This window comes from Megalopta genalis, chromosome 15 (assembly GCF_051020955.1).
Source record: "Megalopta genalis isolate 19385.01 chromosome 15, iyMegGena1_principal, whole genome shotgun sequence".
NCBI classification, from domain to species: Eukaryota; Metazoa; Arthropoda; class Insecta; order Hymenoptera; family Halictidae; genus Megalopta; species Megalopta genalis.
Window position 1 is genome coordinate 3430760 of NC_135027.1, and position 18093 is coordinate 3448852.

Sequence of the window (18093 nt, forward strand, 5' to 3'; positions counted from 1 at the left end):
AACAATCTTTTATTCTTTCCGCTGCTTCGAAAAATCCTCCGTCACTTCGAGTCATCCAAAGTCCGACTAAAAATTCCGGCGAAGGTCGAAACACGCGCCGAATTGCCACATTGAATTATGCATGGCCACGTGGAATGCAAATACGGCAGACAAATCTTCGTTACGAACGCATTTTTATCGACTTTTCTTTGGAATTCTCCTGCGCTGCAAAAATTATTGAACGATCCCCCGTCGTTTTCAAGCATCCTGTATGCGCAAAATCGTCGACGCGAACTCACGAAATTATGAAGTTAAACATTGCTGCGCACGGTGAAGACATCTTGGACAATCTCTGTTGCAAACGTCTCTCAGTATCTGTCGATCAAATTTTGTTCAACTTCGTCTGGAGTACAGTAATTTCTCCCAAATTCGCGCTCGGATTGCGCACAAAATTGGACAATTTGGGCAGAGGTGACACGATTATTCGAGCCCTGCGGCTCGTTTTTATAATTGTTGACAATTTATAACTATAAAAACGAGCCAAAAGACTCGAATATCTGGGCGTCAATTAGAGAGACATTACTGTACAGTAATGCCTCCCTTACTGACGCTCAGATTATCCACTAAAATGAATAATTTGGGAAGAGGAGACACGATTATTCGAGCTTTGCGGCTCGTTTTTATAATTGTTGACAATTTATAACTATAAAAACGAGCTAAAAGACTCGAATATCTGGGCGTCAATTAGAGAGACATTACTGTACAGTAATGCCTCCCTTACTGACGCTCAGATTATCCACTAAAATGAATAATTTGGGAAGAGGAGACACGATTATTCGAGCTTTGCGGCTCGTTTTTATAATTGTTGACAATTTATAACTATAAAAACGAGCTAAAAGACTCGAATATCTGGGCGTCAATTAGAGAGACATTACTGTACAGTAACGTCTCCCTTACTGACGCTCAGATTATCCACTAAAATGGATAATTTGGGAAGAGGAGACACGATTATTCGAGCTTTGCGGCACGTTTTTATAATTGTTGACAATTTATAACTATAAAAACGAGCCAAAAGACTCGAATATCTAGGCGTCAATTAGAGAGACATTACTGTACAGTAATGTCTCCCTTACTGACGCTCAGATTATCCACTGAAATGGATAACTTGGGAAGAGGAGACACGATTGTTCGAGCTTTGCGGCACGTTTTTATAATTGTTGACAATTTATAACTATAAAAACGAACCAAAAGACTCGAATATCTGGGCGTCAATTAGAGAGACATTACTGTACAGTAATGTCTCCCTTACTGACGCTCAGATTATTCACTAAAATGGATAATTTGGGAAGAGGAGACACGATTATTCGAGCTTTGCGGCTCGTTTTTATAATTGTTGACAATTTATAACTATAAAAACGAGCCAAAAGACTCGAATATCTAGGCGTCAATTAGAGAGACATTACTGTACAGTAACGTTTCCCTTACTGACGCTCAGATTATCCACTAAAATGGATAATTTGGGAAGAGGAGACACGATTATTCGAGCTTTGCGGCACGTTTTTATAATTGTTGACAATTTATATCTATAAAAACGAGTCAAAAGTCTCGAATATCTAGGCGTCAATTAGAGAGACATTACTGTACAGTAACGTCTCCCTTACTGACGCTCAGATTATCCACTAAAATGGATAATTTGGGCAGAGGAGATACGATCATTCGAGCCTCGCGGCACGCCGACAATAAAAAACGGGATACAAGGCACGAACAATCGTATCTCCTCGTCGCAGTTCGTCCATTTTTATGCGCAATCCGAGCGCGAATTCGAGAGACGTCGCTCTATCTGGAAGAATCGGCGAGAAATCATGTCTCCGAAATGATCGTAAAAACGAGATACAGTCCCCAGCTCACAGGGCAACGAAGAGAAAGTCCTCCCGGTGCGCGTCGCGGCTGAATTATACCGGCGTGAAAGGGTGAATAATTCCGTTGAGAAAACGCGGGACGCTACCCCGTGAGCAGACGCGCGGATCGGGCACAATGAGAATCGTTCGGCCTCGTTCCGGCTGAACTCGAGAGACCAGGGGGAATCCTCTCGTCTCGCGAGCCGCGCCGGCGGAGAGGATTTCGCGCGTGTGCCGTTGCTCCGTTTTTCGGTACGTGCATAGAATCCGCGAAACCGCGAGGCCGGAGCATTTTGTCCGGTCACGCTGTCTGATTCGGGCTCGTAGTCGGCCCCGCGGACCGTGGCACCGCGGCGCTTTCGTTGCTGAAACGACCGCTGAATTGCCGCGATAACTGTTCGGCCGAACGTAACCTCGGCAGTGAACACGCTTCCGCCGGCGATTAAGATTGCGCGGATCGCTGCATGGAGAGGCTCGTTTCTTTGGTGCGTTTAGACGGGAAGCGGCGAAAATCGCTGGCCAATTTGTTCCTTCTCCATAAACATGTCCGGGGGACGGGAGCCGCGCGCAGGGCGAACTCGGGTTAGGGTGAACGTAGGAGAGACGCCACTGCCGGACACACGTCATATTTGAGCCGTTTATTTTGAAAGTGGCATAAGTCACTTTACCGTAATGAAAAGTGGTGATTTTTTAATGTTTATTATTAAATTATTATTAAATTATTTATACCGAAAGAGAAATATCGGTATCCTGAGATAACAAATACAAGTAAATCTTCTCGAAAGTTAGCATCCATATTTTTAAACGTGTTAAAACGCAAACCCTTAAATATATCGACTTAAAAACAAAGTGACTTATGCCACACTTTCAAAATAAACGGCTCATTTGTTGGCGTTTTCTCAATGGGAGATGGAATCGCTTCGATCGTATCTTATTTTCACGATCGGACCGCGGTTTTTAAGAATTTATAGCTGATACGAGAAGATGGACTACGTGGCTGGAAGACTGTCGGTAGATTTGAAAAGTTATCGGACACGTTATTGTAATCTTATCAAAATTATTGAAACAGAAAACAACCTTTTATTCAGTTGCTATTTGTTGCAATTGATGATACCTTTAATAAAAGGTAAAAAAAAAGGTGCAAAATATTGCACGAAGATCCGCGGACTATTCGTGGTACTAGGATGGCTATGAAAAATGCATGATCTGTTTTAACGTCGCAGCGTGGGCTGCTTTTGTCACCTATCGAAGTGAATGCGCTGCGAATATTACGTGCGAAGTTGTTCGTGTCAAATAGATTAACATTTATTTATTTATTTTTGTTTGTTTGTTTATTTTACATGTATGGATGAAAACTCATTTTTACAATAAAGAACAAAAACTAATATTATTATAGGCAAGGAATAAGCGAGTTAGCAGTTAGGTAAACAGTTTACGCAAATTCGTTTTGCGTTTTCTTGCAGTCAATTATAAGGAATGCATCGTTTTTCGTGCTAATTTTGGAAGAGCGCGTATTATGCAATTATGTGTTGTTCAAAGATACCTTGAAACGTTATTCAAATGTGAGCATTAAATTGTCATTTATAACGATAACAGTTTTATTATTGTTTACGAAAGACAAGTAAATTCTTATTTCTTAAATTTTAGAAATAAGATCGGATCAATTGCCTGTAACTTGAACGTAGACCTGAAGATGTTCTTTTTAATGCGATATTTCTGTTTCAATTTCTCTTCGCCCATTATTTGTTCGCATAAACGTCTGACCTAGCGTTGCATCCATTACTCAGCCCCACAGCAAGCCAATAGCATGATTCAGCAAGAAAAGTATGAAATTATCACCGAGTTACCCGTGTTTACCCTAGAATAACTTTTTGCTTCTGAAATTTCAAAAAATCCTGCTGCGTCGTTTTTCTTTTTTTCTCTTTTTTTTTAGTATCAGTGGAAAGCCTGGCAAAGAAAAAACACTAGCGAGACCGCAGAACAGTGCGAACTGTGATCCGATTAGAATGCGGCAATTAATTCTAGCACGAATTACTTTCCGCAACAGTCAATTATTTGCTTGCCCGGCATTATAATCAAGGTAATTGCAACGACCTGTGATCAACAATTACAGAAAGTAGCTTTTACTTCAAATTAATAGTTACATCTGTACCGCGATTATCAGACTGCGAAATTTTATGTGCTCGAAAAGAAAGAAGGAAAGAAAGAAAAAAAAGAAAAAGAAAAAAGAAAAGAGAAAAAAAGAACAGCCTACACGAAGGTGCGATACACAAGATCCGAAAGCATCTTGTGTGTAGATCGATTTGGTTTCTAATTTACTGGAGCCATTAGCGGAGGGAAGAAACCGAGTTGTGGAACGCGAGAGGCGTCTAACTGTTTAATTTTTCATTTGCCGAGGTCATTAACGAGATGGCCAAGGGGATACAGCACAGTATTGCCATGTTTTTAATTCGTTAAAATCATTAGCGAAAGAAAGTACGTACCGCAATTAATTCTTAGCTCGCCGACGTTACTGCCGCGAGTCCAAGAAAATATCACCTAATAGCGGGACCATAAAAACGGTCAATAGAATAGACGCCGATCATTGCGGACTGCGGATTTTATGCATTTACCACTGCAAACAGTGGAAATATGAAAAGAAACTGCGGACGTCGATGTACAGTAATTTCTCCTTAATTCGCGCGCAGATTGCGCACTGAAAATGGACGATTCGGGAAGAGTAGGTACGATTATTCGAGCCTTGCACCTCGTTTTTATAATCGTCGACGATCGGCCACCGCGAAAACGAGCGCAATTCATTTTTCTCTTTGCGCGAGCCGAGCGCGAATTAGAGAGAAATTACTGTATCGGTTCGCGCTCGCCAAAATGATCGCAGAAGCGAGAAAACACCGCGGAAACAAGAAAAGTTTGGCTCCTCTAGATCTTGCAATTTAGGCAGACAATTTTGATTTTGATCCACGAATCGGATCTACAATCGGCCACCGCGAAAACGAGCGCAATTTATTTTTCTCCTTGCGCGAGCCGAGCGCGAATTAGGGAGAAATTACTGTATCGGTTCGCGCTCGCCAAAATGATCGCAGAAGCGAGAAAACACCGCGAAAACAAGAAAAGTTTGGCTCCTCTAGATCTTGCAATTTAGGCAGACAATTTTGATTTTGATCCACGAATCCGATCTACAATCGGCCACTGCGAAAACGAGGGCAATTCATTTTTCTCTTTGCGCGAGCCGAGCGCGAATTAGGGAGAAATTACTGTATCGGTTCGCGCTCGCCAAAATGATTGCAGAAACGAGTAAACGCCCCGAAAACAAGAAATGTTTTGCTGCTCTAGACCTCTCAATTTAGGCAGACAATTTTAATTTTGATCCACAAATCTATGGATCCGCCAATCGGATCTACGATCGGCCACCGCGAAAACGAGCGCAATTCATTTTTCTCTTCGCGCGAGCCGAGCGCTAATTAGGGAGAAATTACTGTATCGGTTCGCGCTCGCTGAAATGATTGCAGAAACGAGAAAAGGCCCCGAAAACAAGAAAAGTTTGGCTCCTCTAGATCTCGCAGTTTAGGCAGACAATTTTGACTTTAATCCTCGAATCTGTTAATCACCCAATCGGATCTACAATCGGCCACTGCGAAAAGGAGTGCAATCCATTTTTGTGCACGAGCCGAACGCGAATTAGAGAGAAATTACTGTATCGGTTCGCGCTCGCCAAAATGATCGCAGAAGCGAGAAAACGCCGCGAAAACAAGAAAAGTTTGGCTGCTCTAGATCTCGCAGTTTAGGCAGACAATTTTGACTTTAATCCTCGAATCTGTTAATCACCCAATCGGATCTATAATCGAACCAGATCGAACGGCCGAATCGGCGCGCGTGCCATGATTTTGACGTATTACCCCGGGATGACCTTGAATAGCCGAAGACGCAGCGTGGTACCGGAGCCGTAAGAAGGACGAGCGACGGTGGCGATAGTAGTTAGCGGTAGAAAAGAAGAGGGTGAACGAGAAACAGGAGAAGCGGCGAAGAGGGCCGAGAGACAGCCGGACAAGAGAGAAAGGTGGAGGGAGAGCGGGACAGAGAGAAAGAGAGAGAGAGAAAGAGAGAGGATCTAGCCAAGGAAGAGAACACGCGGCCAAGAGAAGGAAGGAGACGAGGAGGGCCGGGTGATGGCTGCGATGGTGATGGTCAGTGGTTCTATACCGGTTAAGCCGTTCAGTGCCAGCCCGGCGTCCGTCACGGTTAAACCTCGACCATTTCGTTGGCTGACTCGACCGAATCCTCCGCGTCAGCAGGACACGTCGTGCCATCGTCTGGTCACGATCGCGGGATCGCGGTTCCTGCGAGGTTCCCCCCATCTCGTCGATGACATCCGGAGAACCGTGTCGAATCGGCCGGCCCGTCAGTGACCTAGTACAAGATCCTATTCGACGGTTGCTACACATCGTCTTGCCGGAATCTGGATCACGATCAGCTGTTCGGGGACACACACCTCGGTGAATCGACCGATCGACAGCTCGCTGCGAAATCCCAGGAACGTGGATCTGCTGAAAAATCTTCGCGCAGATAGAGAAATCCTGGATCAGCTGTTCGATGAACTGATCGGAGGCACGAACGTGTCCTCGGAAAGTGACTCGCAACGATGACTCGAAGGATCTTCCCTAGGATTTCGATCCTTCCGGCCTGAGTGCCTCGGTCAGCTGTTCGAAGGGGTCCGTTCGGCGAGCCGTACCTCCGAAGATGAAACGAGGCGTCTATTCGCCGTTGACCTAGATCCGAGACAGTGGATAAGTTCGAGGATTGGGCGAGAACAGAGTGAGCCGCGTGCGAGCAGTTCAAGGACGTCGGACCAGGTCCCAGCCACCTGGGGACCCTCGAGTGCAACAGTTGTCGGCCGCCTGTGATTTCAGTTGAGGAAAAAAAGGGTTCGGTCTCGAAGATGAACGAGTGATTCGAGGGATTCGGGGAGCCGCGTTTAGAGTATCAGAATGGCGACCGAGCCGCACGCGATCGCCACCGGCACCGGGAGCCGAACTATTCAGCGAACGGGACACCAGGATTCGGAGCGAGCGAACGCGCCGATGAAGTAATCACGAGGACCGACTAGTCACGGACCAGGCTGATCCCAAGGGAGATCCAGGTACACCTTCCGCGTGTCTCTCGTTCTTCGTTTCTTCGGGAAAATCGCGTCCGATCCCTGCCGTCCTCTAGAGAGATCTCTGTTCGACCTTCTCATCGGCTGGAATCGCGCGAGACGCACCTAGGCGATTAGTAGACCGCGGATTTTTATGCGATATAAAAATCAGCCGCATTCGTTTCAATTGCAAGACACAGGAGCCACGGAAACATTTATTTCCTTTCTGAATAATTCGATCGACTTGCAAATAACGCGGTAACGTTTTCAAATGGTCCAAACGTTTTTACTGCTTTCAGACTGATCTACATATTTTTGTTTAGAAATGCGTGAAATTCGCAGTCTATAGAAATTAGGGCATCCAAAAGGTTCTTTTTGATCATTTGCAATCTTGATGTCAGGCAACAAGTGTTCATATTTCTGCCAACGTCTCGTCGTTCTCCGAGATTTCGCTTATCTAACAGCGCCAGTTGATAAACTATTCTTCCAAGGTTATGTCGAGGTTACGCTCGGAGACGATCCGATCAACTAGATAACAGGTACCGTGCTGATTTCGGTGACTCTTCAATGCGCCGTCAAGGCCGAATGGTTGGACAGTGTCGCGAACGTTTCGCGCAGCAGTCGTTGTTACTTGGCGACGTTACAACTTCCCATAGAGTCTATGGCATCGGGAACAGAACCGACATTCCGGGAATCGGTGGCATGGTGGTTGCGACCTGCGGCTAGGGGGATGACGTACGGGCTCGGTTTTCATGTATCGACGGCTTCTTGCTTCTTTTTCGAGCCGACTGCCGGCTATATATTACCATTGTTGTTATTATCGTGGCTTTATTATTCGCCGAGGGTCCTACGGCCGGTCCGAGACCACGGTGAAAGTCGAGCGGGTGTATATTTATGGGATTGGCGGATAGCGACTTTTTGGTCAAGCATTTTATTTCGGGCTCGATAAAATATTTTGGCAGGACTCGACAAAGCATTTCGTTCTGACTCGACGAACTATTTCGTTCAGACTCGACGAACTATTTCGTTCAGACTCGACGAACTATTTCGTTCTGACTCGACGAACTATTTCGTTCAGACTCGACGAACTATTTCGTTCTGACTCGACGAACTATTTCGTTCAGACTCGACGAACTATTTCGTTCTGACTCGACGAACTATTTCGTTCAGACTCGAGAAACGATTTTGTTCAGCGTCGGCGAAGTAATTCTGCTCAAACACGACGATTCGTTGTTACGTCAACATATTGAACACAGCAAATTAGCCTGTCGAAACAGCAAAGACAATCTTTGTCGCGAATCTCGTCTTATCAGCGTATGCTTTATTTAAAGAATTGCCTTAATTTCGTCCAATCATCGGTCGTTTCGTCCGATGTCCGCGCGACCAACGTGTTAAAATGGCGTGCCTAATTGTTCCTTCATCCTGATATTTACTATACAAAATAACGAGTGAAAGTAGGACTTCGCTGGAGGATCCGCGATCCAGTCATCGCTTGAGTCATAGTTCCTCCAACATGGAGGACATTATCGCTAACGCTTTTTGTCCAACGATCCACTTGCTATGAAACGATCCAGTGTAAAAGAAAAGTGAAACGGGTTTATCAACCCGATGGTGCCGCAGTTAAATAACCTCGGGATTAAAAATTGGAAGAATCGTTACTAGACTGCGGATTCGATGCACTTGTGGCATGAATGAGCAGGAGAAATTTCAAACGATGATAGCATTATAAGATTTTGAAACATTATTTTCGATTCACTGAAATTATTTCAGGAAGGAGGGAATTTCTGTTTGACTCACGTTTCTTGCAGTTTATAAACATCATTCTTTTTTATTTGGTTCGATCCGATTGCACAGCGCAGTGACAACGTAACATAATTTTTATATCGTATAAAAACCCGCAGTTTGATCATTACTGGAGGATCATTACGGCGGATTTTATGCATTTATGACAAAACTGTGTAGATGAGACGAGGAACAATGAATGATCTTAAAAATTCTATTGCGTTGTTTTCAATTTAATTATTATACTATACATTGCATAATTATCATTACATTACATTATTATAATATACAATTTAATAATTAACAGAGAAAATATATTTTCATATGACATCTTTTAACCCTTTGCACTCGGCTGGTGACTCTGAGGCACCAAATTTGTTACGTCGCGTTCTAAGGTGATTTTTATATCAACAAAGTTTAGATTTAAAAAATGGTTGAAAATGCAACAACTGCCGTATGAGTCACAAGACTCAATTTCGTGCGCATAAAATGCACTTTGTCATGTAAAATGAAAATGCTACAAGTCAGAAAAATTATTTTAAATTTACAGTTAAAATAGCTTCGAGTGCAAAGGGTTAATTGCAATCAAGGGAAACAATTTTTATTTCGCATAAAAATCCGCCACCTAATCGTTACCCCGTCGATCATTAACTCAAATAAAGTCGTATTATGAGCCGAAAGCTAATTTCGCACGATCACTGGTTATCGCAGGACGCGATTGTTTAATCCTTTGTTGCGCGGCGGGATTAAAAATGTCCCATCTTTTTGATGCACGGTAATGCATGGTGGGAAACTTTTAGACCCACCTCGAAATATTGCAACAGCTGCATGCGCATTCATAAACCCATGTGGCATTGAATCGAATTATTATTATTTCTTCATGTTTCTCATATCATGCTTTATCCTTTGTTAATAAGAATATACCAATTTCGTTCAATTTCAAGCGCAATAAAATCTCCGCGCAAAATGGGTCCAATTAATTTCCTGAAATCCTGTGCCCCAAATGGTCAAAGTACAGTAATGTCTCTCTAATTGACGCTCAGATTGTCCACAAAAATGGACAATTTTGGAAGAGAAGATACGATTGTTCGAGCTTTGTTGCTCGTTTTTTATGGTTATCGATTGTCAACAACTATAAAAACGAGTCGAATAAGGTTCGAATAATCGTATCTCCTCTTCCCAAATTGTCCATTTCTGTACACAACCTGAGCGTCAGTAAGGGAGACATTACCGTATTCCCAAAATCGGCGAATTCCGGGGACGAAGAGGCGGCGATAGATGAAAGAGCGAGAGAAGGTCGGATCAGCTCGGCGTGCACGCGCGGCAATTCCGCTACCAGTTGCGAAGTCCTTGATGGCCGATCCTATGATTTCTCCGCGTTAACTCTCGGGGCCAGTTGAATACCGTAACGAAGCCGAACGTGACTCCGATCGAAAAACCCGGCGCGATACGTCCCGTGCACGGGCGTCCCCGGCGTCGATGCTCGTTTCCAGTTATCTATTACCGTTGTCATACTTCCGTAATACTTCTTCGACGGCCGTTAATCGTGCCACCGGCCTTATGGCCGCTCCACGCTCAGGCGACCCTTTCGGCGCCTGACGTCTCCGACGGGAGCGACGTTCTCCCAACGGAGCACGGACGATCGTTGTTCCCGGGGCTGCTCGCGGGGTGGACACGCCGTGAAAAAGGACGCCGAAGCTTCTACGAGCGTCGGGGGTTGGAGAAACGGAAACGTTGAACCTGGCCGAGAGCGGCCCGGATCAAAGGCAACCGTGTTCCCAGCGAGGTTCTTGCGCAACCTTGTCGGTCGTTCTCGCAAAGCTACACTTCCGTCTTCCGTGTTCCATGGACGGAACCTGCTCTCTCTCTCTCTCTCTCTCTCTCTCTCTCTCTCTCTCTCTCTCTCTGTCCCTTCGTAACTATTGTTGATCTATAAACTATAGTCTTCTTGCTCGGGTCCCGGGCTACCGGGGTCATTTATCGCGGGTCTGTGGATTTCATGCGACCGCGGACGGGAAAGTGAAGCTCGATACGGTCCGGAGAATATACTCGAAAATTGTTCGGATGACATTTGCGCTTAGTTTAGCGATCATTCGCTCGGCGATCAATTAATTAAGGATTTTCCTATAGGAGCAACTTTCGATTGAGAGAAAATGAAAACTGCTGACCGGTTGTGACATAATATAATATATATATTATATATTATATATTTGTATTATATTATATTATATTATATTCATATATTTGTATTATATTATATATATATATACATAATATAATTTCGCAACGTTATCATAGTCCATATACATATATGTAAAATAAAATAATCGTAATTCCTTAAATTAATATTATATATAATTAATATTACATGTAATTCCTTAAATTAATATTATATATAATTAATATTATATGTAATTCCTAAAATTAATATTACATATAATATATTATATTACCAAACCACTGTGTTTTTTGATCTTATAATTGGCCGTTAAATTCCCGTCCAAGCTCAATAAATAACTAATCGTTACGATTAATAATCACTGATCGAACTCGTTAAACGAATTAATGTTTCGCCAGTTACGGCGGAAAATGATCAGATGCCAAATAAAAACAACAGTGGACAAATTTTTGGCGGAGAACGCCGATATTTTAATTCCACAGCTCGGTAAAATTATTAACGACCTAATCCGATGATCTAGTAGCCTAATGATAGTATAATAATGATTAATAAACAGACCGATGAGATAGCAGACTGATGATTTTGCGATCCTAACGCAAGGACGGTAACAGTGGCGGCAAAGTTTTACACCACGGCTCTCGTGCAGAACTACTTTCTACGATTCCTTGCGCAGGAACAGGAGTCCGTAAAGAAAGACGTAAGTTTCACGTCCGCCTAGTTCATTGATTATTTTTAATGGACCGTGGCTTCCGATCACTTTTCATTTCCCCGTTCGCGTGCCCACACAGAATTCCACACAGGCCGGCACACCGCGGTACGGCTCGCATCCCGGTGCAAATTACATCGCATTCGCGTTCATTCCGCGGCAAATTGCGTCGGATCTCGTGTTTATCCTGCCGTAATCGCGGCTACGTAGGCGTTTTACGATCGAAGAATCTGCCGGTTAACCTGCCGATATCCCTGTCCGCCCGTTGAATAAGCACCGATAACATCTTAATCTCGAAAAAAAGAAAAAAAAAGGAACGCTCCGAACACGTGTTTCCGCGAGCGGAAAACACGGGGAAAAGAATCGCGCGATCGATCTCGATCGTTTTTCTCGAGGGCGACGACAAGAAAAACAGCCGCCGAAATACTTGTTCCCGGCGGTGCGATCGTTTAGGCGACTTTCCAACCGATTATCGACACATGCTCGCGCAAGAATTCTGTTTTACGCTCCGCGGCGCGCTGTTCTCACGATGTCAACATTTAATTGGAGTTCATTTATTCTGCTTGAACGGGTCGGACGCCCTTTTTATTTTTCTACAAAAATTCAACATCATAATAATCATAATAATAATGTTTATAGTAATAACAATAGAATAGTAATAATAGTAATAATAATAATAATAACAATAATAATAATAGTAATATAATAATAATAATAGTAGTAGTAGTAGAATAATAATGGTAATAGTAATAATAATAGTAGAACAATAATAGTAATAGTAATAATAATAGAATAATAATAACAATAAAAATCAAGATAAAACAATATGATTGCAATATCAATTAATTTAAATTTAATTAATGAAATTAATTCTATAAAGTAATTTAAACTTATTTAATAAGAATTAATTTTATAAATTAACTATAAATTTATTAAAATCATCAATGAAAAAGTGAATGTCATTGGCATAAATTTTGATCAAATTGAGAATCCTATTAAAAGGGTCAGTATAAAGAAAACGAGAACGAAGGATCAAAAAAACACGGTGAAGTCTCATCAAAGGTCGCTGATCGTTCGAATTAATAAATTTCCCAAGATCCGTTCAAATTTAGGAAGATTTCGTGAAAAAAATCACACTCTTCCCGATTCCACGTCCGTCCCACAGCAGTCCGCGGATCTGAAAAATTGAAAAATCAATCACATTGAGTAAATATTATACTTCGGTCATTACGGGCTACCGAGATGAATATCGCGGAGGTAGCACACGTCGGCCGCGAAAAGTGATTAACTTCGAAATGTCTCGATCATAATGCATCATGTTTTCCCTCGATCTTTCGCGTGCGATTAACAGCATTCCATCCCAATGAGAAACGTTTCATTTAATTAGCAATTACTGGACTGTTGCGAGACGTCGCATTCCCATCGCAGTGCACGCGGCTGCATCCGCGCACCTGCATCTAAATCCGGCAGCAACGGGGCGCGAACTATCAGTCTGAATTACTGTGTCGCGCGGTGCCGACTCGTCAGTGACCCCCGGGGTCGCCGGGGTCGTTCCAGTAGCCGGGTGCACTGTCATATAGCTCCGTTCGGCGCGGCGAGCGCAGCCGGTGCAGCGCGCCTGCAATTATTTTAGCCGCGACCGTGTCACCGTCCACGAAACAGTTCAATATTCCGCGATCGGGCGCGGTATAGCTTCGATTACAGCGTTGATATCCGTTCAAACAGAGCGTGAACGCTGCGATGGATCCTAATTGCAAACTTCTGCAAACTTTTGCAAACTTTTTCTAACGAATTTCTGCAAAATTTTGCGACGTCGCGATTTCTACAAAAATATGTAAGCTTCTTTTGCAAATTTTTATAACATTTCTTTTGCAAAACGTTGCGTGCAGTTCGCCTGTGAAAATGTAATAGGCATTTGATCAAAATTTTATTGATTTTATTTGTGCAAAATGAAAGTTTTATGCGTCAGCTGCAAGGAACAGAAACTGCATAGACATTTATATTCCCGTTTCGAATAATTCTAGCGAGTTCTAAATAATAGAAATCGTGAAATTGTTCTAATAGAATTCTACCTATTTTTATTATAAGCGGGCGAAATCCGCAGTCTGATCATCAATGTGTCAAAATCGCTGTTATCGGTGATTACTGAACTGCGGATTTTATGCGTTTATGGCAAAAATGAAGCTGAAGCTAGAGAAACAGATCAACTGAAATGAAGAATGTTGATGAATTGATTTCAAATTATTCAAATTATCTGCGAAAGAAAGAATACTACACTTGGCTAATTTGCCTGTTTTATTGTCAATTTTTATTTCGCGCACAGATCCGCAATCTAGTGATTACCATTAGAGAAAGCCTGAGCATACTTTCAACGAACACTTCGACGCATAAGGCAGATCTTTACAACTTCTTAATATTCATTGAACTTGGGCTTTCGAAGTACGCTTTCCTCAAAGTCGATGCTAAATAGACATAGGTCTACCTTAACGCTGTGTCTGCAAGGAAGAACGCCAGGTGACGTGTTTTCACTTCCGAGATATTGTCGCTTAAGTTATTAAAACAGTAAATTTTCCAAAATTGACGCTCAGATTGTGCACAAAAGTGGACAATTTTGGAAGAGGAGACACGATTATTCGAGCCTTGCGGCTCGTTTTTATAGTCGTTGACGAGTATAGTATAAAAACGAGTCGCAGGGTTATTTATTATTATTTATTTATTAGCATCGTGTCACCTCTTCCCAAATTGTCCATTTTCGTCCACAATCTGAGCGTCAATTAGAGAGAATGCACGATTTATTAGCAGTGTTTCAAATTGCATAATTCTTTTCAGTTTATGAAATGTATTTTCGCGATCTTTTGTCTAATAAACACGCAAACTCTGTATGCCGCGTTTCAATGAACGCGTTATAACTTAAATTTTTTTGAGATTACGACTTGCCGCGTTTTTTCTTGCAGCCACAGAATTGCAGGAAGCTGAAGCAACCACAGCACTGCGACGTCGCTTACGACTGCATCGACAATTGCTTATTAGAACTTCGATGTCTCCGAACCTGTTGCGAGACTTTCCGGTTTCCTTCCTGGTACTATCAGGACCGGATCAATCGACATTGCGAATCCGGACTGTAAGTCCCCGACCTTAGAAATCATTCCGGAATCGGGTCGATAAACCTTACACGGCTGCACTTGCCGAGTCACCGGCGATTCGACGAAAGAAAAAGAGGAAGAAAGAGAGCGCGCGCGCGAAAGAGAGAGAGAGAGAGAAAGAGAAAGAGAGACGGGAATAAAATGAAAAAAAAAGAAGAGAGGAGAGACCAGCAGCCTGTCTGTGCGAGTTAGCGAAAGCTCGCAATCTCCTCTCCGCATCGAAGGACAACCAACGCCGCGTCCCCTTTTCACGGGCCGTCGTGCTCGATCATTTCTCAGCTCGCGCGACCACGCTCGGGCCCCGCGTCATCGATCGCCCCCCATAGCTAGAACTCGAGGGGCCCGTCCCGGCCCGCCGCGCGCGCCGGGGCCCGCTTATCTCTCGTGGCGTACTCGCGGAGAGCACGCAGCCTCTTCCTTTTTGCCGGGTTCCGCGTTTCACGCAACGGGATCCGTGCACGACGCGACTCACATAGCCAAGTAATTATAATGATGATAATAACAACGAGTTTATTGCGTCACGGGCAACCACGAGTGACCGAGATTCGACGGTGCTCCTGCTGGCGAAGCTGCGGCCGCAGCTGCTAACCGGAATAGATTGCATATTAACGTAAATACCCGGCGAATAAAATATATCGTACCGCTAGAAACGCTGAATCATCGGTCGAGAGAAATTAAATCTTGCGTTAACTACGAAAGATACTATCTTTCACGCGCGCGTTTCTCTTTTTTTACTTTTTTTGTTTTTTTTTGTTTTTTTCATTCAAAGACGTGGCCACTTCTCCCGTGGAATTAGAAAATAATTTGCTGCTCCATTGCGGACAACTGCAGTCGAAGAATGACTCGCTTGAATTCATTAGAACCAGTCGATAGTTTCAACACGGTTCCACAGAATAAACATTTATTTATTTGTTTATTTATTTATTTATTTAGTCACTTTATTTATTTGCGGCTACAAGAAATTACCATTCATTAAGGAATACATTTTAGACTAAACTTAACCCTTCACTGCGGACGTCCGAATTCCTGATCGCAACTCGCTAAATTGTATTGTTCATGAAATCGATACAATATTAATTTTTACGTAGAAATTAAATATAACATGATATATTTATTTAGTCACTTTATTTATTTGCGGCTACAAGAAATTACCATTCATTAAGGAATACATTTTAGACTAAACTTAACCCTTCACTGCGGACGTCCGAATTCCTGACCGCTACTCGCTAAATTCTATTGTTCATGAAATCGATACGATATTAATTTTTGCGTAGAAATTAAATATAACATGATATATTTATTTAGTGACTTTATTTATTTGCGGCTACAAGAAATTACCATTCATTAAGGAATACATTTTAGACTAAACTTAACCCTTCACTGCGGACGTCCGAATTCCTGATCGCAACTCGCTAAATTGTATTGTTCATGAAATTGATACGATATTAATTTTTCCATAGAAATTAAATATAACACGATATATGGCATATAGATATCCATTTATGATAGAAACAATAAGCATTAATATTTACAGTAAATTCATTGGTGTTTATCCTGTCGGTGTAATATGCATTCCTCAACTGACTGGTTTCTTTTAAATAAATATATCGAAAATAAATACATCGATAAATAAAAATAAATAAATAAATAAACTGCTAGAAATAAATAAAATAATATAAATAGAGTACAACTTATTGTACGTTCGATGAATCGAGACGTCCTCTAGATAAGTCCGAGAGATCTGAACGCACGGGAGCGCGGAACATTCTTCCAGCGAGCTCGTTTCCTCGGACTTTTGATTTCTGTTCGATAGGAATGTTCGGATAAAGAGTTGCCGGTATCTTCCGGCACCGTTATCCATAATAAGGTCGTCGTTCCATCGGAGAAAATTGCCGGGAGAGATTTTCCGACGCGGAGCGGTAATTTCGAGGGAATAACCAATTTTCTTCCGGCTGGCTGCCACCGCTTTCCAATTTTCGTTGCGCCGAGCGATGTTTGGACAAAGAATTAACGCCGCGTTCGCCAGGTGGTTCGAGCTGCAGCCCGACCGTCCCGCCCGTGGACAGGGCCAAACGCCGGGCTCTTCTCGCGTCGCTGGAATTTATTGGCCAATAAAACGTCCACTCGCCGTCCCGCTAATGAACGTCACCCTTTCGTCGTGTAGCCGCGTGAACCTCGCGCCGCTGCTCGTACACAGCCGAGCGATTCCGCGCCGGGCTTTTTGCGACGGTTTAATAACTGGTTCTGTCGCGGAGTAATTATATTAGTCTGCGCGTAACGGGAACGGGTCGAACGCTGCCGCGGAGCCTTTCGGTTTTGCTGCGGTGCTCGGACGTTCGGGTGTCTGTTATAGACGATGATTTAGATCGTGTTCGCGATCGAGAGGATCGCGTGGCCGCAACCGGGTCTGCCTACGATGCTCGGTAACGTCGTCTCTCGTTGCTTCGGCTGGTACGAAATACCAGCTTCGAGCACGCGTGGATATTATTGGTAATGCGAGAGCAAGGAATTTGGCAAGATTTTTGGATGGGAGGAAGATGGCTGACATCTTTGTGTCGTCATCTCTGGCTTTTATTGTTCCCGAAACTGTCCGACCCGTGATTTTAGTTGCTACATATGCTAAGATTAAAGAAAATACCGAATTCTTGTGGAGATCAAGAAGAAATGTGGTATTTCTATTTATTATTATTATTATTACTGCTATATTATTATTTATTATACTATTATTACTATTATTATATTATATATAATATACTAATATTTATTATACTATTATCACTATTATTATATTATATATAATATATCATTATTTGTTATACTATTATTACTATTATTATATTATATATAATACAATAATATTTATTATACTATTATTACTATTATTATATTATATATAATATAATAATATTTATTATACTATTATCACTATTATTATATTATATATAATATATCATTATTTATTATACTATTATTACTATTATTATATTATATATAATATACTAATATTTATTATACTATTATCACTATTATTATATTATATATAATATACCATTATTTATTATTATGTTATACTATTTATTATTATTACTATATCATACTATAATTATTACTATTATGGTATTTCCCAAGCCAGCTGAGAAAAAATACAGTAAATACTCCCTAATTTTCCTTCAATTTGTAAACAATAATGAACAATTTGGGAAGAGGAGATACGATCGTTTAAGTCTTGCACCTCGCTTTTATAATTATTGACAATCAGAAACTATAGAAATGAGCCG

At 42.1% G+C, this 18093-nt stretch overlaps 1 protein-coding gene across 3 annotated transcripts in view; it reads left to right on the top strand.

Annotated features, from left to right (window-relative positions):
• The window catches only part of LOC117229132 (uncharacterized), a 128783-nt gene that overhangs the window by 58095 nt on the left and 52595 nt on the right, over positions 1-18093 (top strand). The window contains exon 1 of one of the 3 annotated variants that reach the window (XM_033485356.2): positions 6077-7011. The exons of the other annotated variants lie outside the window; for them this stretch is intronic. The gene's annotated coding sequence lies outside the window, so the exon portion shown is untranslated. Of the gene's footprint in view, positions 1-6076; positions 7012-18093 lie in introns of those variants that run through there. 3 annotated transcript variants of the gene reach the window in all.